General features: G+C 46.4%; 1 protein-coding gene and 1 long non-coding RNA gene across 4 annotated transcripts in view; both read right to left on the bottom strand.

The window, feature by feature from the left end:
- The window catches only part of ptpro (protein tyrosine phosphatase receptor type O), a 131,872-nt gene that overhangs the window by 79,904 nt on the left and 26,989 nt on the right, over positions 1–24,979 (bottom strand). The gene's annotated exons all lie outside the window — the stretch shown is intronic.
- Positions 12,566–13,753, bottom strand: LOC116985114. Its single transcript, XR_004415207.1, has 3 exons — positions 13,521–13,753; positions 12,711–12,715; positions 12,566–12,578 (listed from the first exon to the last, which is right to left on the bottom strand). It is a non-coding gene; the product is annotated as an uncharacterized LOC116985114 (long non-coding RNA).

Below are 24,979 nucleotides of genomic sequence, written 5' to 3' on the forward strand. Positions count from 1 at the left end.
CCTTTGCCTGTGTGTGAATGTGTGTGAATGTGTGTGAGTGATTGGTGGTGGTCGGAGGGGCCGTAGGCGCAGATTGGCAGCCACGCTTCCGTCAGTCTGCCCCAGGGCAGCTGTGGCTACAGAAGTAGCTTACCACCACCGAGTGTGGCTGAGGAGTGAATGAATAATGCGATGTAAAGCGCCTTGAGTATTAGAAAGGCGCTATATAAATCCCATCCATTAAAGATGCACGTCAAGTCAGCGAGTTCTCCAAGTTTTAATCAGGAACTTGGGAATCTTAGCCTGGGAATTAGGATCCACATTTTTTCATCACCTCTTGAATGTCCCCAATCCCCTCTCCTCTCCCAACATAGTGCATGGAGATACAACATGGAAACAGGCCCTTCAGCCCACGCCGACCCCATCATACTGGTTCTATGTTATTCTACTTTCTCATGCAGTCTGTAAACACTAGGGGCAATTTACAGAGGAGCAATTAACCTACAAACCCACATGTCTTTGGGACGTGGACCGGTGCACCCAGAGGAAACCCGCGCAGTCACAGGAAGAACATGCAAACTCCACACACAGAAAGCACCAGAGGTCAAGATAGAACCCGGGTCTCTGGCACTGTGAGGCAGTGCCACTACCAGCTGTGCTACTGTTCCACCCACAGTTACAGAGAAAAAAGTCCAATGTCTGCAATGAGGTAGGTTGGAAGATCAGGACTACATTCTAGCTTATGGAAGGACCATTCAGTAGCTTGATAACAGAGGGGCAGAAGCTGTTTCTGAGTCTGGCGGTGCATGCTTTGAAATATCTGTACCTTCTGCCGGACGGGAGTGGAGAAAAGGAGGAATGGCCAGGTTAGGACAAGTCTTTGAATGTGTTGGCTGCTTTCCCGAGGCATCACAAAGTGTAGATGGAATTGATGGTGGGGAGTCTGATCTGTGTCTCTGTCTTTTAACCTCCTTTTCCTCCACGAATCCCAGATCAAGTCCCGGGTCTCTCCCCGACACTAATGCAGACCATGAGGCATGTTTGTTTTGGAACAAGCCCAATATTTCTGTGGCATGTTCCCAAAACCCACTGAAGTGCAAGTAAACTCAGATATAGCCATTAACAGACACTTCATGACATTAATCTTTAAGCAGTCATATTAAATCCAACGGCATTGATGGCAAATGTGAATGTATCGGAGTCAAGTGAATTCAGGAAACCATCTAATCCATTACTTCCATTGACTCCATCTAGACTTCACGCTGCCTCAGCAAGGCCAGCAGCATCATCAAGGACCAGTCTCACCCCAGCCTCTGCCTCTTCCCCCCACTCCCATCAGGCAGGAGATACGCAAGTTTGAAAACACACACCTCCAGATTCAGGGACAGTTTCGTCCCAGCTGTTATCAGACAACTGAACATCCTCTCACCAACTAGAGTGCGGTTCTGACCTCCCATCTATCCTATTGGAGACCCTCGGACTATCTTTAATGGGACTTTCTGGACTTTATTTTGCACTAAACGTTATTCCCTTTATCATGTATCTGTGGACGGCTTGATTGTAATGATGTATAGTCTTTCCACTGACTGGATAGCACGCAACAAAATGCTTTTCACTGCAGCTCAGTACACGTGGTAATAAACTAAATGAAACAGTCCAATTGTAGGACTGCCTTCCTCTGGGAAGTTAATACCGAGACTCTCTCTCTGACCATCGAACCTGACGGCAGATTGATTTATAGACCAAAGTGGAACAAATCCACCTCTGACTAGAATAAGCAGCACGAGTTACTGAAATGTACTTACAACAGTGTGAAAGTTGGTCATATCTTGGTGTAGGGGTCAAAGAGAGGTCAGGCCTCACCATGGGTCATATAGCAGTTTGACGTCGGATTCTGACAGTCTGTAAACCCTGTTGATTTTAGTTTAGTTTAGCGATACAGCGTGGAAACAGGCCCTTCAGCCCACCGCATCCATGCCAACCAGCAATCCCCATACACTAGTTCTATCCTACACACTAGGGACTATTTATAGAAGCCAATTTGAAAAAAGCCTGGAGAAAGCCCACGTAGGTCACGGGGAGAACTTACAACTTCTGTACAGGCAGCACCCATAGTCAGGATCAAACCCGGGTCAGAGGCAGCAAATATACCACTGCATCACTGAGTGCAAGGATGGTACTTCGATAATGTCCCAATGAGTAGGCCACATGAAGATTTGTCCAAGACTGATCATACCTTGCACTGTAATCATGGATGGCTTGGTGGGCAGAGAAAGCCGAGGATACAGTCATTTCTGGTGAAAGTGTAACGAGTCGAAGAGACTGTCTTCAGAAATTACTGTGTTTGCTTCAACCCAGCGAGGAAGCCACAGAAACCCACAAAAGCCACAATAATCGAGGACAAAAGTGGCCTAAAACCCTGCACTTACAATAACTGGGACTCGAACATTCTGTGGACTGTGGATGAGGAAGTCGAGGATCCAATTGCAGAGGGATTCGCAGAGAACCAGGTAACCGGCTTGGACGGAATTATAGTATTGAACGCCGAGCTGTAGTCTATAAACAACAGCCTGACGCAACTGTTTTTAGTGTCCAAGTGGTCCAGTGCGGAGTGGAGAGCTAGTGAGATTGCATTCTCCGTTGACCTGTTGTGATGGTAGGCAAACTGTAGTGGAACGAGGTTCTTGTTGAGGTAGGAGTTGCTTATCTAAGATATATCTAAGTGCATATGTATAGCGATAATTCTTATGCGCCTGTCCCACTTTCACGACCTAATTCACGACCTCTGCCGAATTTGTCCTTGACTCATACTCGCAGCATGGTCGGCACGAGGTCGTAGAAAGGTCGTGATGCTAGTCGTAGGTAGTTTGGGCGTAGGGCGTTTTTCTAGCCTCATGAAAAATGTCCACGAGTAAAAAAGGTCGTGAATTAGGTCGTGAAAGTGGGAAAGGCCCTTTATACAAAAATGAATTTCACTGTACATGTGACAATAAAGTACCATAGAACATAATCTACTTCAACAAAGGCAAATAGCTTTCCTCTTTTAGTTACTCTTAATGGATGATGCATGCTCTTTTATTCTCTTTCTTTCTTTCATACGTTTAGAGACAAATAAATCAATGATGGTCCAACTTCCTCCATTACATTCTAGACAATGAAGCTTCATGTTTCACTGGTCAGTAAATCACAAAGACAGCTCTTTCTAAGCACTGCAGCCACCACATGCTCCTGCATTTCCAATCTGCACGCTCAAAATGGGGCAAAGCAGCTAACTGCGATTACAGGATGACATTGGAGTTATTAATGTCAACCACAGTAGCATTGCAACAAAGCTTTGGGCTTCCACATAGAACAAATCAAAACCAAGTTCCACACATATGATTTATGATCATAATCATTCTTTATTAGCCAAGTATGTTTTGCAACATACGAGGAATTTAATTTGCCATACAGTCATACCAATAAAAAGTAACCAGAACACACAAAATACATTTTAACATAAACATCCACCACAGTGACTCCTCCACATTCCTCACTGTGATGGAAGGCAAAATAAAGTTCAATCTCTTCCCTTCTTTGTCCTCCAGCGGTCGGGGGTCTCTAACCTTCCGTTGATGGGACGATCTTACTCCCGTAGCCGGCGGCGGGCTTCCTCGTCGGGCCGATCAAGCTCCTGCATCTGGGAGGAATCTCAGCTCCCCCACGCTGGGCGATCTACCCCGGGTCGGGGCTAGTCGAATGTCGTGCGGCTTTTGGGGCTACCCGATTAGGCCTGACCCGCAGTGAACGGGAGATTAGAGAATAAATACGAGTATATTTGAGATTAGAGAATATAAATCATTGCATTTGCCACCAGAATTTACCGATCTTATTCATCTTGACACGTCATAAAGTTACAACTTATCAAGTGTATCAATCAACAAACAAAAAACACACACACACTTCTTTCAAATTTCCTCGACATCCCAAAGTGTTTCACAACCGGGGAATATATTTTATAAGTAGGAAGGAACTGCAGATGCTGGCTTAAACCGGACAGACACGAAAAGCTGCAGTAACTCAGCAGGTCAGGCAGCATCTGTGGAGAAAAGGAATAGATATATCTCTCGTTTCCCTTTCCCCTGACTCTCAGTCTGAGGAAGGGTCTCGACCCGAAACGTCACCCATTCCTTTTCTCCGCAGATGCTGCCTGACCCGCTGTGTTACTCCAGCTATTTGTGTCTATCTTCAATATATTTTATGAAATATATTCACTGATGCGTGAAGCTAGTTTGGTGCCTAATATGCAGACAAGTTAAGTTCAATAAACAACAAATTAGATAAACAACAAGTTATTCTAATTTGAGCGATTGTTGGAGCCTAAGCTGCAGGGAGATATTGGGCAGACTGGGACTTTATTCCTTAAGTGCAGGAGGCTGAGGGGTGATCTTATAGAGAGAAGTGTGTAAAATCATCAGAGGAATAGATTGGGCGAATGCACAATCTTTTACCCAGGGTAGGGGAATCGAGAACCAGAGGGGATGGGTTTAAGCTTTTACCCATAGTTGGGGAATCAAGAACAAAAGGCCATATGTTTAAGGCGAGAGGAGAAAGATTAAATAGAAACCTGTGGGGCAACATTTTCCACACAGAGAGTGGTAGGTATGTAGAACCAAATGCCAGAGGAGGTAGTTGAAGCAGGTACAATAACAGCATTAGAAAGACATTTGGACAGGTACATGGATAGGAACGGTTTAGAGAGATATGGGCCAACTGTGGGCTGGTGGGACAATTGTAGCTGGCATGAACGAGTTCGGCCGAAGGGCCTGTTTCCGTGCTGTATGACTCTGTGAGAGCAGTGACTGAGGGATGAATGTTGACCAAGGCACAAATAAAATTCTCGTTCTGATATGTATAATGCCAAGGGATCCTTGCATCCATCAAAACAATTTAGTCATCCGATTTGAATACTCTACGAGTAAATTTATCTATCGGTCAATGGAGCTATTTAATTAAAATATATACTAAAAAACATTTAGCAGAATCCTTATAGCAAAGCTCAAGGCAAATCAAATTCATCTTTATTATAAACTCTGGAACATAATTTCAACAAGCAGGGGTGGCACAGCGGTAGAGTTGCTGCCTTACAGCACCAGAGGCCCGGGTTCAATCCTGACTATGGCTGCTGTCTATACAGAATTTGTACATTCTCCATGTGATTGCGTGGGTTTTTCCTCTGGGAGCTCTATTTTCGTCCCACACTACAAAGACGTACAGGTTTGTAGGTTAAGTACAAAGTTGTCCCTAGTGTATATGATAATGCTAGTATATGGGGAGGATCGCTGGTCGATGCGAACTCGGTGGGCCGAAGGGCCTGTTTCTGCATTGTATCTCTAACGTAGTAAAGTAAAAACACCTTGTAAATGCCCAAAAAATATTCGACACAAACCCTACAGATGTGACCACAAATTCATATACAGGTGAAAGTTTGAAGAGAAAGTTTAGAAACTACAAACTGTCATTGCTGGTTTACAAAAAATACAAAATACTGGGGCACCTCAATGGGTCTAGAAAGGGAAGATTTGGTACCTCTGGTGTTACTGAAGGAGAAGTTGGCCAACACATAATGACTAAAGAAAATACTGAACCAAAAAAAGTTTGCAGCAATTATATTTCTGAACAAGGTGTGAATCCCAGTTGAAAACGCCAGTGTGAGAAAAAATGTGCCCCTCGGGTTCCTATTAAATCTTTCCCCTCTCAACCTCAACCTCTCGTCCTCGATTCTCCAACCCTGGGAACAAGATTTTGTGCATTCATCCTATTTAATCCCCTCGTGATTTTATACACCTCTATAAGATCGCCCTTCTGGTTCTTGATTTCCCCCACGCAGGGTAAAAGACTTCACCCTACCGATTCCCCTCATGGTTATATTCACCTCTATAAGATCGCCCCTCATCCTCCTGCCCTCCAAGGAACATAGCCCTAGCCTGCCTGACTGATTGACTGCAAGTATTCTGCACCATGATAGTCCAATACAATTGAATAATAACATTCCTACAACATTAGGTAGTGTGCATATTAGAAACAAATCTGATGATACGACAGATAAACCCGACTTTATCAATGAAACAGAACAAAAGAACATGGCAAAAGTAATAACAACAGACTTCACAGTTTTACATCAACATTCTGTTGTGAGAATGGCAATGATTTAATTAAACATCGTTAATGTCTTGCCCCATACAAGTGAACATGACGGATTCATTTCACTGTTGGTAATTATTCAGAAGGAGGGGGAGATGTAATGGCAACCAAGCTGTTACAAACGATGGGCATGGGTAGGGGGTAATCTTATGAATTGGGACTACTAAACTGGAGAGATTGGATAGAAAAAAACCCCCAAAGTGCTGGAGTAACTCAGCGGGTCAGGCAGCACCTCAGGAGAACATGGATAGGTGACTTTTCAGGTGGGGACCCTTCTTCATGCACTTAATTAGACCAGGCATGGAAGGACATGGACATAATGTGGTCAAATGGGATTAGTGTGGATTAGCAAAAAGGTAAATTTGGATTGTGGGCTGAAGGGACTGTTTCTGTCTTGTACAACTCTGTGACTGTGCAATGAATACTGGTCAAGAGATACTATTCTGACAAAGGATCTCAACTCTCTTTTGTCCCCACAGATGCAGCCTGACCTGCCGAGTATTTCCAGCTCATTCAGCTTTTGTTTTTGATTCCAGTATCTGTAGTGTGTGTTTGCTTTTTGAGAAACTAAATGCCTTTGCATCATGTAATGGTCGACTTGAGGAAGGAGCGTTCGACACAAAGTGCTGGAGTAACTCAGCCGGTCAGGCAGCATCTCTGGAGAACATGGGCAGGTGATGTTTTGGGTCGGGACTCTTCTTCAGACTCAGGACTGTCTTCAATGAAGGAGTCACGTTGGTTCTGGTTTCCTTTCCTTTGCTCACACACTCTCATCATTTCTTAGCACTAAGTAAACAACATCGTTGCAGGTCTCTTAAGGGCCTGTCCCACTTACGTGATTTAACGAGATTTTTTTCCATGACCTGCCGGCACCTGTCATAGTCGCAGCAGGTCGCCGAAGATTTTCAACATGTTGAAAACCTAGCGGCGACCAGAAAAAGGTACGACTCATTGGGCCACAACTCGCGACCATACAAGCCACTACTCACGACATGTCGCAGGGTGAAGCCTGTATGGTCGTGAGTAGTGGCCCAAAGAGTTGTACCTTTTTCTGGTCGCTGCTGAATTTTCAACATGTTGAAAATTCACGGCAACCTGCTGCGACTATGACGGTGTCGGCAAGTCGACGAAAAAAATCGCGTAAGTGAGACAGGCCCTACAGAGAAACTGTAAGCTCAAGCAGAGGTTCAAACAGAGAAACATTGAACAGTACAGCACAGGAACAGGCCCTTCGGCTCACAATTTCCATGCCGAACGTGTTGCCAAGACCAACTCTCATCTGCCTGTACATAATCCATATCCCTCCATTTCCATTTGACTATCCAAAAGTCTCAAACACCACTATCGTATCTGCCACCCCTGGCAGCGCATTCCAGGCACCCACCATCTTCTGTGCAAAAAAAATCACCCCACGCATCTCCTTTAAACTTGGCCCCTCTCACCTTAAAGCTACGACATCTAGTATTGAATTTTTCCATCGCGGGAAAAAGGTTCTGACCATCTACCCTATCTATGTCTAATTTCATACACTTCTATCAGGTCTCCCGCAACCTCCGACGCTCCTGATAATAACTAAAAACAAAATCTGGTTTACAGGTACATTATCCAGGTAATCACATAACAATCCAGAAGTGGTGTGGGAACATAATGGGCTTGTCATGCCAATCATATTCGTAGTAATTATCCACAAATAAATGACACAAAATGTTGGAGAAACGTTCCCCTCCCTACCACAATCTGTCTGGCGCAAAATGTCGCCTATCCCTGTTCTCCAGAGATGCTGCCTGACGCGCTGAGTTACTCCAGCACTTTGTGTCTGCCTTTAGAATGTTTCCATGCTGCAAGACTCTATGACATAACTCAGCAGATCAGGCAGCATCTCTGGAGAACATGGACAGGTGACTTTTCGGGTTGGGACCCTTCTTCAGATTGATGCTCTGCCCCATAAGGTCATCGATCCATGTTCTGCAGAGATGCTGCCTCACCCACTGAGTTACTCCAGCACTTTGCGTTTCCTCTTGCAACCCAGCATCTGCAGTTCCCTGGGTCAATATTGAAATTGTTGTTGGAGTTTCACTCCGAGCCAGTTACCTCTCCTAATATCATCACCACACTCATTAATAACCTTTGATTTAATAATCATATTTTCTTTCGAAAGATGAATGTCCCTGCCAAAAGCAGCATCAATTTGTGGCAAATTACCACAGTCCAACCACAGGTTTTTCTGACCTCCCTTTTAATCAATTAATTAATTTATTTGATTCATCCCAACCAGCAGATGCAGTCCATGACAACATACTCACAATGTGTAGGAAGGAACTGCAGACTTACGTCAAAGGTAGATACAAAGTGCTGGAGTAACTCAGCGGGTCAGGCAGCATCTCTGGAGAAAAAGAAGGGGTGACGTTTTCGGCGGGGACCCTTCTTTAGACTGATTGTAGTAAGGGGGAGAAAGTTACTCCAACCGTTTGTGGGTTTTTTTTTAGTCTGAAGAAGGGTTCCAACCCGAAATGTCACCTATTCTTTTGCTCCAGAAATGCTGCCTGACCCGTTGTCTTAGTCCTCCCCTTCTCTCAGAAGATCATGTTGCAGGGAAGATTTATTTTTAAAACATACCTCACTATTACCTCAGTTTTTGTGTTTCTCATGGAAAGATCCTGCACAGGCCCTTCAGCCCATCAAGTCCATGCCAACCATTCAGTCCCAAACCTACACTAATCCCACTTTATGCTCGTCACTTTTCCCAACCATTCCCCGCCGGATTCACGAGGGGCAATATACAGAGGTCCAATTAATCTGCATGCTTTTGGGGTGTGGGAGGAAACTGGAGCACTCGGACGAAACCCATGCCGTCACAGGGAGAACATGCAAACTCCACAGAGATAGCGCCCAAGGCCAGGGTTGAACCTGGGTCTCTGTTGCTGTGAGGCAGCGGTTCTACCAGCTGTGCCACCTCTGCTGCACTGTTATGCCACCACTGTGTGCAATCTCTCTGGGAGGCGTGTTGGTAGAATCATATTTTTGGTTAGTTAGCTTCTGGCCACGTGTACCACCGTACAATGAAAAGCTTCTGTTGCGTGCTAACCAGTCAGCGGAAAGACTATACATGATTACAAGTGTGCAGGTACATGATTAAAGGAATAACTTTTAATGCAAGATAAAGTCCAGTAAAGTCCAATTAGAGATAGTCTGAGGGTCTCCAATGAGGTAGATCGTAACTCAGGACCACTCTCTAGTTGATGTTAGGATGGTTCAGTTGCCTGAGAGCAGCTGGGAAGAAACTGTCCCAGAATCTGGAAGTGTGTATTTTCACACTTCTGTACCACTTGGGAGAGGGGAGAAGAGGGAGTGACCATATTGTTTGGGCAGGGGTGTATGAGATAGTGGAGGGAGCCAACATACAGAGACTCCATTATAAAATGGTCAAATCCACGCGTTGCTTCCGAACCAAATTCATCCAAACGCACACTTTTTAAATCAAAATCAAGAGTGCAGATGAAAGGCCTTTTTACAGATGTCATTCATTGCTTGTCCAGCAATGATCATAGTGCTGTTTCAAAGTACCATTAGGAGTAGAAACAAAAACTCCCAAGAAACTATACGGTCTATTACACGTCAAGGCTGGAACACTTTTGTGAATGTCTTTCCCATTGATGGAGAAAGAAAATCAGTGCAGAAACTACATGACTGGGCAGTCAAAATGTAGACACAAGGAACTGCAGATGCTGGTTTCCAAAAACAGACACAAAGAGCTGGAGTAACTCAGCGGATCAGGTAGCATCTCGAGAGACATGGACAGGCGATGTTTCGGGATGGGACCCTTCTACAGAGTGATTGTGAGGGGGGGGGGGGGGGGAGGGAGAAGAACAAAGTGCGGGTAATCGGTGAACACGGGCATTCTCCATCCCCACCCTTTGCAATCAGTCTGAAGAAGGATCTTGACCCAAAACATCACCTACCCATGTTCTCCAGAGATGCTGCTTGGCCCACTGAGTTACTCCAACACTTTGAGTCTGTTTTTTTTTACACACCTGGGTAGCACAGTGGCGCAGCTGGTAGAGCCGCTGCCTCACAATGCCTGAGACACGGGTTCCATCCTGACCTCGTGTGATGTCTGTGTGGAGTTTGCATGACAACGGGATGTGTACTTTGTAATCCACCTATGCTGACATCTCAGAGGTTACATTTGGCATAGAGTCTTAGAGATATACAACAGGGAAACAGGCCCTTTGGCATATGACTGTAAATTTATAATGCAACTCAAAGAACCATTCAGAGTGTAAACAAAACTCCCCACAAATAGACTCTATACTTTATGACATTTCAATGTTGAAACACTTTCACCAATATAATTCCCATTGAGGGAGAAAGAAAAATCAGCACTACTGCTCAACTGGGCTTTGGACTAAATCAACACACACACACAGCCTGGAGCCAAACCGAGATTCTCCCACCTCCCAGAATCGTAGACTTTAAATTTCTGGGGAAAGGAATCAATGGACTTTATGTGCTTAAAGTTACACAATAATACCTTGTTAAATGGAGTCACAACGATCATTAGACCCATCATAAATAATCCGGGGCTGTGTAGACCCATTAAAACCTGACTCTAACACAGAGAATGATAGTTCTAGGTGATCAAACCGTGCTAAATGTGCTGAATAATCTGATATTTCATTACAGTGCGGCACAGTGGTGCACCTGGGTTCTATCCTGATCTCAGCTGCTGTGTTCTGTGTTGCTTTGTTTCCACTGGGTGTTCCAGTTTCCATCCACATTCCAAACACATGTGGGTTTGTAGGTTAATTGGCCCTCTGTAAATTGCCCCTGGTGATTAGGGAGTGGATGGGAAAGCGGGATAGCATGGAACTAGTGTGAACGGGTGATCAATGGTCAGTGTGGACTTGGTGGGCCAAAGGGCCTGTTTCAATGCTGTATCTTTCCATCAATCAATTTATTACCATCTATTCTCATGGCATTAGCATGTATTCTTTGCAATCCAAGTATGGTGACATCTAAAAGGTTAAATTTGGCCCAGCACCCAGCCACTTAAGAGATATACAACACGGAAACTGGCCCTTCGGCCCACTGAGTCCATGCCGACCATCAACCCACCCCTTTGCACCAATCCTACATAAACCCCATTTTTTAAATCTCCTCAGCTCTCACTTGACTCTAACACTCCCTACACACTAGCGGCAAATTGCAACAGGCAATTAATCTACAAAGCCACACATCTTTGGGATGTGGGAGGAAACCAGAGCACCCGGAGGAAACCCACATGGTCACATGGAGAATGTGCAAACTTCACACAGACAGCACCCGAGGTCAGGATCGAACCGGCGGCTTTACAGCAGTTCTGCTGTTTCAAAACAGCCTTTGAACTTTTAAAACGGAAAGCCGCCGAAATGATGTAGTTCAATAACGTGCTCGTTTTTAACAATTTATTCCACCTTTCCATCATGCAGCATGAAATATTCACAAGCATTTAAAAATGTATTGGCACGCTATCATTCAATTGTTTAATTTATAGGTACAGAACGGAAACAGGCACTTCAGCCCACCGAGTCCATGCCGGCCATTCATCACCCATTCTTCTGACCTCGAGTGCTGTCTGTGTTGAGTTTGCACGTTCTCCCTGTGACCACGTGGGTTGCCTTCCACATCCCAAAGACGTGCGGGTTTGTAGGTTAATTGGCCTCTGTAAATTGCCCCTGGTGTATAGGGAGTGGATAAGAAAGCGGGATAGCATGGAACTAGTGTGAATGGGTGATCAATGGTCAGTGTGGACTCAGTGGGCCGAAGGGTCTGGTTTCATGTTGTGTTTGACCCCAGGCATGAACATGAAAAATGGTTTCTCGCATCAACTGGTTTTTTTTAAAAGGCCAATGATTAATTAAGCCCTTTGACACCTGACTCGGTCTCCCCCCCCCCCCCCCCCCCCTCTCACTATACTGGACCCCCATCACTCTAACGTCCCCTCTCTCCCTATCCACCTCTCTCTACCCTAGTCCCCTCCAGTCTCTTGCTCCCTCTCTCTTCCCCTCCCCTCCTTCGCTACCCTGCCCTCACTCTCTGTACCCCTCTCTCGACTCTCGACCCTCCCCCAGCCCAATAACATTTTGAAATTCTAATTCTGTCACCTTGCCATCTCCATGTTCCTCTCTCCACCTCCTGTGTTTGTGCCTCAGCTCCCTCATGCCCAGCTCAGTTCCTGCAGCCCCACTTCTCCTCCTCACACCACTCTTCAACCCTTCTCCGTTGCCCTCCTCCTCGTGACCCGGCATTCTGAACATTAAGAACTTGGTACTTGAAAGCTACAAGATGGTACTGGGAATGAGGTGGCTCTTTACGTACTGCCTCGTAAGAATGATTTTCCCCCCACTGATTTACGATTGTGCACATGTATAGTATGACTGTATTGGGTTGCTTGCAAAACAAAGCATTGGATCTACATATCAAGGCTATAAGAGATTGCTGTGTTGTAGACGTAGCCCAGTCCATCACACAGACCAAACTTCCCACCATTGACTCCATCTACACTTCACGCTGCCTCGGGAAAGCAGCCAACGTAATCAAAGACTTGTCCCACTGCAGTTATTCCTCCTTCTCCCCGCTCTCACTCGGCAGAAGATACAGAAGCTTGAAAGCGTGCACCACCAGACTCAGGAACAGCTTCCAACCCGCTGTATTCAGGTTTCTGGACCGTCCTTCCATAAGACAGGGTACTGTCCGGTTCACCTCTAACCCATTGCGGACATTGGACTTTGTCTCTGGAACTGATGCGCTACAATGCTGAGAACTATATTCTGCACTCTGTATCTTCCCCTTTACCCTATCTATTGTACTCGTGTTTGACAATTCTATTTTTGTATATTATCAGATCTGTTTGGGTGGCATGCACTGAAGTGGTCAAAGAGGATTTTAGCACATTGGCCTTCTTCAGGATATTGAGTATGGAAGTTGAGAGTGTCATGTTAGTTGGATAAGATGTTGGTGAGGCTGCATTTAGAGCATTGGTGCACAGAACTGAACACATGTGAAAGGAAGGGTGTTGCAGCGAAGATTTCCGAGGATGTTGCCAGGACTCGAGGGCTTGAGCTATAGGGAGAGGTTGAGTAGGCTGGGACTATTCCTTGGAGGGACAGAGGATGAGGGGTTATCGTATAGAGGCGTACAAAACCATGAGGAATAGATCGGGTAGATGCACAGGGTCACTTGCCCAGAGTAGGGGAAACAAGAGCTTGAGGACATAGGTTTAAGGGGGGGGGGGGGGGGGGGGGGGGAGATGAGATTTAATAAAAGCCTGAGGGGTAACTTTTGAATACAAAGATTGGGGGGTGTATGGAACAAGCCACCGGAAGCGGCAGTTGAGACAGGTATGATCACAATGTTTAAGAAACATTTAGACAGGTACATGGATAGGATAGGTTTTAGAGGAATATGGGCCAAACGCAGGCAGCTGGGAATAGTGTAGACGGGACATGTTGGTTGGTGTGGACATGTTGGGCTGAAGGGCTGTTTCCACACTGTATGACTCTATGACCATACACTTGCCACCTGAGAGCACATTTCATGGCGTTCTTGCGAATAAGAGACGTTACAAAGGAGAGCCTATTTCATGATGGCAATATGCTGACAAATGCATCTTTCTGTTAGTGCTGACACTGGATTTGATTTACTCTCCATGCTCAAAGCTAATTAAATCAGGAACAAGTATGCTTGGAACGAGATGAAAGTTGTCCATTTCATGGTTCACTCTGCTCTACTCAATGTCCCCGAGAAAGTGTCTGAAATATTCCAACATTGACCTTTAAGTAAAGAGTAATAACTCTTCTGATTTTTATTGGGCAGATTCTCAGCACTGCTTTTGCAGCAGTTTTGTTTAAGTTTATATATCGAGTACAGAAAGAAGCCTTTTGTCGCACCGTCAGCACCGACCAGCGATCCCTGTACACTAGCACTTTCCTACGCACTAGGTACAACTTACAATCTTTAATGAAGCCAAATAACCTACAAAATTGCACATCTTTGGAATGTGGGAGGAAACCAGAGCACCCGGAGAAAACCCACGTGGTCACAGGGAGAACGTACAACCTCCATTCAGAGAGCACCCACAGTCTGGAAGGCAGCAGCTCTACCACTGTGCCACCGTGCTGCCGCAAGCCCCAGTAGGCAGCACCAGTACCCAAACGGGAACAGATTTTCATTAAATAATCTGGGTGTTGGGGAAGAGGGGGAAAATTGGATTAAAACGAAAAATATCCATTGTTGGGGAATGCTGCGACCAAAAATGGCTCCAAATCACCAATGATTTAATTGATTAAAAGATACAGCGTGGAAACAGGCCCTTTGGCCCACCGAGTCCATGCCTAATCATCCGTTCACATTAGTTCTACATTACCCCACTTTCTCATCCACTCCCGACACGCTAGCAAGCAACTTAGAAGGCCAAATAACTTACAAACCCGCACGTATTTGGGATGTGGGAGGAAACCGGAGCACCCAGAGAAAACCACGTGGTCACAGGGAGAACGTGCAAACTCCACACACAGACAGCACCCGAGGTCGGGATCGAACCTGGGTCTCTGGTGCAGTGAGGCAACAGCGCTACCAGCTGTGCCAATGTCATCTTTTAGTTTGCAAAATTGTAACACGGGTATGGTTTTATCCTTGCGCCATGTTCTTACATCACAACTCCCCGATGTTATATCACATGATTAGGCTGCGATTTGTCAGGAGGCCCCGAGAGACTGGAGCTGTTGATGTAAAAGGTCTGAATTCAAGCAGGCTCTCTGGAAGAATCCCTCTTGCGCAAATCTCAAAGGAATTTCACTGAACTCCAAGTGCATCGAGGCTTTAAGCTCAAAGATGACAGCAGGTGTTTAAATGCAATTTCAGCTTCAGCATTGGATGTGAACAAATAGACTCTGTAGAATTGTGTATTTACAATTAGGAGCACATCCACCTCATATATATTGTTGGGAATCGAGACGCCCCAATATCCTTTCACCAGTGCTGAGTCATACAGAACCAAAACAGGCCCTTCGGCCCAACTTTCCTGTGCCGATAAGATACCCTATCTACAGTAGTCCCACTTGCCTACATTTGGCCCATGTCCATCTAAATCTAAGCTATCCATGTAGCTGTCCAATTGTTTCTTAAACATTGTTATAGTCCCTGCCTCAACTACCACCTCAGGCAGCTGGTTCCATACACCCACCACCCTCTGCGTGAAAAAGGTGGCCCTCAAGTTCCAATTAAATCTTTCTGCAGTTAATGGTGTGAATACATGTCGCTGTCCTTGTCCCAGATTGAAGAGTGGTCCCCATCGGTACTTGATTTACAGTCTGGTTTAGGTTTATTATTGTCACGTGTACCGAGATACGGTCAAAGCTTTGTTTTGCTTGCAATCCAAACAGATCAGATACACCATCCATAAATACAATCAGGTTAAATTCAAGTACAATAGGTGGAGCAAAGGGGAAGATATAGAGTGAAGACTATAGTTCTCAGCATTGACTAAGGAACTGATACCCTATGGTCTAAGGTCCTCAATGTGGCAGAGGTATATTGAACAATAATAAAAATGAAACTACAGATGCTGGTTTATCCCAAAGATAGACACAAAAATGTTGGAGTAACCCAACAGCATCTCTGGAGAACATGGATTGGTGACGTTTCCAGAGGCAGACACAAAATGCTGGAGTAGCTCAGCAGATGAGGCAGCATCTCTGGAGAGAAGGAATGGGCAGTGTTTCAGGTCGAGACCCTTCTTCAGTTTCCGGAGTCTATCTTTGAATCGTACAGTAACCTAGCTTATGGAAGGGTCCAGAGAAGAGTCTGAAGAGCCATGACCTGCAAAGTCAAGTGCCCATTCCCTCCACAGATGCTGCCCGACCCATTGAGTTCCTCCAGCACTTTGCTGTTCCTTAATTTGTATTAACTGGTTGCTATCCCCATAATGCTCGAAGGGTGTCACCTGCTGAACAAGCCTCAACAATTGCAATTAAATAGTACATTGTTTAAATAAAAACACCAAATTTTATACAATACCCTGGATTAATTGGTTTCATCCAGTGGTGTTTTTAATTGTACACACATCCCCAAGACTCAGTCCCACATTCCAATTAGACGCAGGCATAACCGATGCATTTTAAAATTTAATATTTGTGGACATATTAGCAACGATGAAATAAATTTGTATCATTTCATAAACAAAAGAATTTTTCTGCAGTTTTTCATGTTCACCAGGTGGAGTTTGCACATTCTCCCCGTCATCACACTGGAATCCTCCAGGTGCTCCGGTTTCCGCCCACATCCCAAAGTCGTACAGGTTTGTAGGCTAATTGGCCCCCTGCAAGTTGCTCCCGAGAGTGTAGGGAGTGGCCTGTTTCCATGCGCTATGTTTTAATTAATTTAATTTCCTGCTCTGATAAACAGTGGCAAATATTGTTGGCACAGCGCAACCAAAATGAATGAAAGTTCGTTCTCTTGGTCTACATCTTCAGTGTGAAATAATCAGAAGAGGGTGAGCTACAAAGGGCAGTACATATCTCAGCTTTCTATTAATATTGATGCTACACGCAACTTACCATATTCTTTTATGAAAAAATGACATTGCCTCTCAAATTTGTCCAACTAGTTACACATGTAAGACTAAATTCTTTCCCAGCTTTTTCCACCCCTTCTCCACAAGATCTGAAATGTCACCTGTCCATTCCCTCCACAGATGCTGCCTGAAGAGCCGGAAAACTGTAACATCCAGGTTCAGGAACAGCTTCTTCCCTAAGCCATCAGGCTATTAAACACTACAACAAATAAAGTGAGCTCTGAATTGCAAAAGACTATATTATTATTGCACTATATTTGTTATTTATTGAACTTTTTTTCTCTTCCCCCGTTAGGTACCATGTTTACATATTCACATATTCTGTTGAGCTGCGGCAAGTAAGAATTTCATTGTCCCATCCGGGACATATGCCAATAAAACACTCTTGACCCACTGAGTTCCTCCAGCACTTTGTGTTTGCTCAAGATTCCAGCATCTGCAGTTCCTTATCTCTCTGTTTATAAACAGAGGCCAGTCATCAAATGGAGCAGCATTATGATCGAGGTATTCTGATGCTGGTGGGAGGTGGGTCAACTTTTTGCAATGTTATTGTAGCCACCTTTTTGTAGGAAGCGTGACGTGATTGTTATCTTGGAATGCGATTCAATAACTGCAGCCATCTCACTCCCGCACACCTCATTAAAAAAGATATTCATTTCATGCAAGACTCAATCTACATTGTTGTTCTTGTATGCTTTCTTTGCAATCACCGCATAGCAATTTTAATTAAAACAAGATGAACGATTCAGAACAAAAACATTCAAGGTCCACCAAGGCCTGCTGAATCACCCAGTTGCTAACCACTTTAACTCCCCTTCTCATTCCCACACTGACCTTTCTGTCCTGGGCCTCCTCAATTGCGAGAGAGAGGCCTCAAGCAAACTGGAGGAACAGCACCTCATATTCTGCTTGGACAGCTTAGAGCCTAACGGCATGAACATTGAATTCTCCAATTTTACGTAATATCCCTCTTTCCCACTCCCACCCCCCAACTCAGTGCACAATCAGTTATCTTACCATCTTTCCCCCTCTTCAGACCATCTGAAGAAGGGTCTCGACCCGAAACGTTGCCCATTTCCTTCGCTCCATAGATGCTGCCTCACCCGCTGAGTTTCTCCAGCACTTTTGTCTACTTTCAACTATCGTTAATCGGATTATATAGGACCTTATCTTGCACTAAATGTTACATCCTTTATACTTAATCTGTGCACTGTGAACAGCTTGATGGTAATCATGTATAGTTTTGACTGGATAGGATGTAAAAAGCTTTTCACTGTACCTTGATATACATGACAATAATGAACTAAACTATCCTTTCTGTGCACAGCGGATGGCTTGATTGTATTCATGTAGAGTCTTCTTTTGACTGGATAGCTTTTCACTGTATCTTGGTACACACACCAATAACTAAATATATATATATATAGTGCTATATCGCAGTTTCAAAATAACGTTATAACATTAGCATGAACAGAGATACGATCATGATCCTGTAGTGCACGGTTTCCTTTAACACCCTATTTTCTAGGAGAATTTCTAGAGGGGTAAAGGCATTGCTGCACTTTGCAAAGAATGTTCAAAGTACATTTGGTTCACATTGTCTATTCAAAGGAGGTACTTCATTTTGTAAAGTTAATTCTATACCTAACCTGACACTGTACACAATATCTGAAACTAATGATGCTTGCAAATTAGCCACCATTTCCACAAAGATTTACACAGCTTTAGTCATTTGCAATTCCAACCTGAGATCTCAGACTTTGATAACATCAATCAATCAAAAACAAATTTGCAGCCTTGTGCAAAATGAGAAATCCATTTGAAATTAATTCTGCATTTCATTGCTTTTCAATAATTCATTCGAACACATCCACATATCACACCCAGCAGCAGCAACATAAATATGTGCAGCCTGTCTAATATTGAAGGCAGGAGCCAAATATTCTTCAGATTTGATTAGGTTAGTACGGGTGTCAGGGGTTATGGGGAGAGGCAGGAGAATGGGGTTTGGAGGGGGAGGTGGATCAGCCATGATTGAATGGTGGAGTAGACTTGATGGGGCGAATGGCCTAATTCTGCTCCTATAACTTATGACAGTACTAGCTGGAGTTCAGAAGGATGAGGGGAGGGGAGGGGATCTCATTGAACCATATCAAATAATGAAAGGCATAGATGCAGAGAGAATGTTTCCAGTAGTGGGAGAGTCTAGGGCCAGAAGGCACAGCCTCAGAATGAAAGGACGTACCTTTAGAATGGAGACGAGGAGGGATTTCTTTAGCCAGAGGGTGGTGAATCTGTGGAATTCATTGCCACAGACTGCTGTGGATGCCAAGTCATTGGGTATTTTTAAAGCAGAGATTAACATTATGTGGAGAAGGGAGGAGAATGAGGTGTAAAGGGAGAAATAGATCAGCCAGGATTAAATGGTGGAGCAGACTTGATGGGCTGAATGGCCTATTTCTACTATGTCTTATTGGCTTAATACAGCACATCCGAATCCAAATTAAAGACATGTATTTGTAAATTCTATACTACCATCCTCAACAGATTGTAGAAAGGTCCCTGCCCAAAATGAGGCCTGTCCATTCCCTCCACAGATGCTGGCTGACCCGCCGAGTTCCTCCAGCACTTTGCTCAAGTTTCCAGCACCTGCAGTTCCTTGTATTTGCATCCTATAAAACATTCTAGCGAGATCATGAATGATTTAAAGAGCTTTTTTCAGGCAGCAAATTAATACTAATATAAAAGTCAAATCTTATTTACATAATTTGTACATATCTTAGATTTTCATGGTGCTTAATAGCACATGGAACACAAAATGAAAGGGGTAAAATGCAACTTAGAAATATAATGACAATAATGAGTTTACATAGAACATAAACAATGTCTGTGCCAAACACAATGCCAAATTAAGCTAATTCCTTGTGCCTGCACATGATCAATAGCCCTCCATACCCTGCATATCCAGGTTCCTATGGAAATGCCTCTTAAAGGCCACTATCAGCCACTACCAGCGCTTTCCTGGCTCCCACCGCACTCTGTGGCAAATTAACAATGACACCCAGCACATCCCCTTTAAACATTTCCACTCTCACCTTAAAGCAACGCCCTCTAGTTTCTGACATTTCCGCCCTGGGAAAAAGGTTCTGACTGTCTACCCTATCTCTGCCTCATAATTAAACATTATAATTAAAAGTATGTTCGCAGAGGTTTGGTTTTACTGCCTGCAATATATAACTGAACATACCCAGAAGCCTTTATACATTTAATTAAACCCAATTTTACAGGAGGTGAACAGCAGCCAACTTAATTAAAACTCTTCCTGTTAATAAGGTGAAATAAATCATTTTGCAAATGCACAAACCCCCATGTTGTAGACCGCTGGGAAGTTGGTATTTGAATGAATGCACAAAGTGACATTTAGGTAAATGATAAAGAGTTTTCAACAGGGAGAAAGAACATCATCTCCAATCAACTACCCCCAATGCTTAACACACTATTTAATTTGCAATCTGAGTTCATTGTTCTCTACAGTAAAGCATCAAATGTCACATACAAAGCCGTGATCGGGGGGGGGGGGGGGGGCTGCCTGAAGGCTCGGTGGGACTGGGAACCCACCCGAAGACTCGTCGGTCCACGTAACCGGGAGGGAGCGGGATACATAGGATGTGAGAAGCAAGGAGGGTGAACCAGGGCAATGCCTCCAGGGGCCCCCGGGACACAAAGATGGGCAGGTGAGGAGAGGAGAGGGACGTCGGTTTACACCAACACTATCCTGCACACAGGGGACAATCTGCAGAATAAAATCAACCTACAAACCTGTATCTCTCTGGAGTGTGGGGGGGAAACCAGAGCACCTGGTGAAAACCCACATGGTCACAAGGAAAATACACAAACTCCATACAGACGGCACCCATAGTAAGGATCGAACCTGGGCCGCTGGTGCCGTGAGGCAGCAACTCTACAACTGCGCCATTCTGCACCCCAAGTTCTTCAATGTAGCTATCAATATTTCCCAGTCCCATTTATCCTCCACCAATCAACTTTCCATGGAATTGTCAGTGATCAGAGATTTATCACATGATCAGAAACGAACCCATACGTCTCATAGCATCTTTACTTAATACAAGCTTTTAATCAATTGACATTTTTATAGCATTTAAAGTTGAAGCCAATCATCTGAGTAGGGAATAGATCAGCATAGGTGGTACTTTTGATTTATGTATAAAAAATATTTAGAGACATGTAAAAATTAAAGAGCTTTTTTCAGCAGCAAGAGTAGCATACAAGAGTGAATGGTTTTGCAGATAGTGAAGGTGGTTGAGAACAATTGTAGCAGGAACTAGATTGATTGGCCAGGTAGGCGGAGGAATGGTTGATGTGTAGTGCGTGGGTCGCAAAAGGAAGCACGAAGTCCAGTGTTTTGAGAGGCACCTTTAATTATGTTCCTCCCGGTTGTAGGGAAGACCAAACAAGAGAAAGATGGCACCCAAACCCTTGCCTTTAAACCCTCTGAATAAGGGCCGCCTCCGGACTGAACCACTCCCGTGCCGAGGGGTTTGACAGGTATGATGGCACGACCCTTGGGAGCCGCCACAGGACCCCCCCCAGAACCCGAGGCACGAAACGCACCGGCGGGCGCACGACCCGGCCAGCCCGCGTGCGTAAGTCAGCAGATCGTGGGGCTGGGGGAGGCATAGATGGAGGGGCAGGTCGAGGGATAGGTTGAGGGATAGGTTGAGGGACCGGCAGGAGGACAGGTGGAGTGACAGGCGAAGGGAGCCGTGAAGGGGGGGGCGCCCTCGAGGCCGAGGTTGGGCAACCAGCACCGGCTGGTCAATGTCCAGGTGTGCCGGCTTCAAACGGTCGATCGACACTGTCTCCGGCCGGCCGGCCCCCCATGTCCAGGACAAAAGTCGTCTGCCCGTGTTCCAACACCCGGAACGGGCCCTCGTACGGCCTCTGGAGTGGCATCCGGTGGGCATCACGGCGCAGGAAGACGTATGGGCATCCCTGAGGGCTGATGGCACGTGCGGGCGAAATGTCCCATGGCGGGACGTCGGGACGGGTGCGAGCCTGCCAACTCGCTCACGAAGGCGCTTTAGGGTGGATGAGGGCGTTCCCTGCTGCCCCGACGCCGACGGCACGAACTCCCCGGGCACCGTGAGTGGCGACCCGTACACGAGCTCCGCCGATGATGAGGCCAAGTCCTCTTTGGGAGCAGTCCGGATGCCCAGCATGACCCACGGCAACTCGTCCATCCAGTCCAGGACGGAGAGTCGCGCCTTCAGTGCTGCCTTCAGCTGCCGGTGGAACCTTTCCACCAGACCGTTAGCTTGCGGGTGGTAAGCCGTGGTGTGGTGCAGCCGCACCCCCAGCAAGCGAGCCATGGCTGACCACAGCTCGGAGGTGAACTGTGGCCCCCGGTCTGAGGAGATGTGCGCCGGCACCCCGAAGCGAGCAAACCAGTGCGCGGACAACGCACGAGCACATGTAGCCGTTGATGTATCGGCCAGCGGAATGGCCTCCGGCCACCGCGTGAAGCGGTCCACCATTGTGGGAAGGTGGGTGATGCCCTGGGACGGCGGGAGAGGCCCTACAATGTCTACGTGGAGATGGTCGAATCGCCGGTGAGGTAGACCAAACTCCTGGAGAGGCGCACGGACATGGCGCTGGATTTTTGCCATCTGGCACGGAATGCAGGTGCGAGCCCAATGGCCAACCTGCTTGCATAGACCGTGCCACATGAAACGAGCGGCCACTAGTGCCGTTGTCGCCCGGATTGATGGGTGAGCCAGTCCGTGGATCACCTCGAACACCCTCCGGCGCCAGGTGGCAGGAACGATAGGGCGCGGCATCGCACAGGATTGTCACTCCTCCAGGACCGAGAGGGACATCCTCAAGGCGGAGGTCGGAGATGGCAGCCCGGTAGGCGGGCACCTCATCGTCCGTGAGCTGTGCCTCTGCCAGAGCAGAATAGTCAATTCCGGGCGCCACCTCGAACACGGCGTTGATAGCGGGGCGGGACAATGCGTCGGCCACCCGGTTCTCTTTCCCCTCGATGTAGCAGATAGATGTCGTGTACTCCGATATGTAGGCCAATTGCTGCTGCTGTCGTGCGGACCAGGGGACGGAAACCTTCGCCAGGGCGAAAGTGAGCGGCTTGTGGTCCGTGTAGGCGGTGAACGGGCGGCCCTCCAGGAAGTAGCGAAAATGGCGCACTGCCAGGTACAGAGCCAGGAGCTCGAGATCGAACGCGCTGTATTTTGTCTGCGCGCGGTTGAGGTGCCGACTGAAGAAGGCCAGGGGCCACCAACCTCCGCCCGTCAGTTGCTCCAGCACAGCACCAACCGCCGACTCCGAGGCATCCACTGTGAGAGCAGTCGGGGCATCTTCCCACGGATGCACCAGCAGTACGGCCCGAGCAAGGGCCTCCTTCGCGCCGTCAAAAGCTGCCACTGCCTCGTGGGTCCATTCAACGTTCTTGTTCTGCCCACCCGCCAGGAGTTGGTACAGCGGCCGCATGATGTGGGTCGCGGATGGCACGAAACGATGGTAAAACGCCACCATGCCGACAAACTCCTGCAGGCCACGCACCGTGCGTGGGCGGGGAAACCGACGGATGGCGTCGACCCTGTCAGGCAGGGGAACCGCGCCTTGCGCAGTCACGCGGTGGCCGAGGAAGTCAATCTCGGTTACACCAAAACGGCACTTGTCGAGGTTGATGGCCAAACCATGCTCGCTGAGCCGCTGACAGAGTTGCCGAAGGTGGGCGCAGTGCTCCTGCTGCGAGCGGCTGGCCACCAGGATGTCGTCCAGATACACAAACACGAAATCGAGGTCGCGACAAACCCCGTCCATTAGGCGTTGAAAGGCCTGTGCAGCGTTCTTAAGGCCGAACGGCATCCGCGTGAACTCATAAAGTCCGAATGGCGTGATGATCGCTGTCTTGGGTACGTCATCCGGATGAACCGGGATCTGGTTATAAGGGCAGGGCCTACACAGTAAATTGTATGCCTCTGGGTAGCGTTATAGAACAGAGGGATCTAAGAGTACAGGTGCATGGTTCCTTGAAGGTTGAGTCACAGATGGACAAAAAGGCTTTTGGCATTTTGGCCATCATCAGTCAGAGTATTGAGTACAGAAGCTGTGAGATTACGTTGCAGTTGTTTAAGACGTTGGAGAGACCGCATTTAGAATATTGTGTTCAGTTCTGGGCACCATGCTATAGGAAAGATATTGTCAAGCATGAAAGGGTTCAGAAAATATTTACGAAGATGTTGCCAGGACTAGAGGGTGTGAGTTATAAGGAGAGGTTGATTAGGCCAAGTCTCTATTCCATGGAGCGCAGGAGGATGAGGAGGGATCTTATAGAGGTGTATAAAATCATGAGAGGAATAGATCGGGTCGATGCACATTGTCTCTTTCCAGAGTAGGGGAATTGAGGACCAGAGGACATGGGTTCAAGGTGAAGGGGAAAAGATTTAATAGGAATCTGAGGGGCAACTTTTCACATAAGGGCAGGGGGGGTGTATGGAACAAGCTTCTAGAGAAGGTAGTTGAGGCTGGGACTATCCCATTGTTTAAGAGACAGTTAGACAGGTGCAGGGATGGGACAGGTTTGGAGGGATATGGACCAAGCGCAGGCAAGTGGGACTAGTGTAGCTGGGACATTGTTGGCTGGTGTGGGCAAGTGGGGCCGAACGGCCCGTTTCCAACCTGTATCACTCTATGACTAAGAGATCAAAGATTTATGGTAGATTTCCAGAATAGAGCTTGCAAATGTAGAAGAGACCCCCTCTTTTGTGCCTCGCCTGGACCATGCACACCCATTTCTCCCACAATTCCACCCCTTCTTTTCCCTTCCTCACACCACCCGCCCCCCTCTCTATCCACTAACGTCAATATCTTATCTTAGTTTAGAGATACAGCATGGAAACGGGCTCTTAGGCCCACCGAGTCCACGACGACCATCGATCAACCTTTCACACTGATTCAGTGATCCACTTTCTCATCCAGGGGGCAATTTACAGGGGGACAATTAACCTACAAACCCACGCGTCGTTGGGATGCGGGAGGAAACCGGAACACCTGGAGGAAACCCACGCAGTCACAGGGAGAACATGCAAACTCTGCATAGACAGCACACAAGGTCAGAATCAAAATGGGGTCTCCGACACTCTCATCACCTCAAAAATAATTAGG

The sequence above is a fragment of the Amblyraja radiata genome, chromosome 21 (genome assembly GCF_010909765.2).
Source record: "Amblyraja radiata isolate CabotCenter1 chromosome 21, sAmbRad1.1.pri, whole genome shotgun sequence".
Classification (NCBI taxonomy): Eukaryota; Metazoa; Chordata; class Chondrichthyes; order Rajiformes; family Rajidae; genus Amblyraja; species Amblyraja radiata.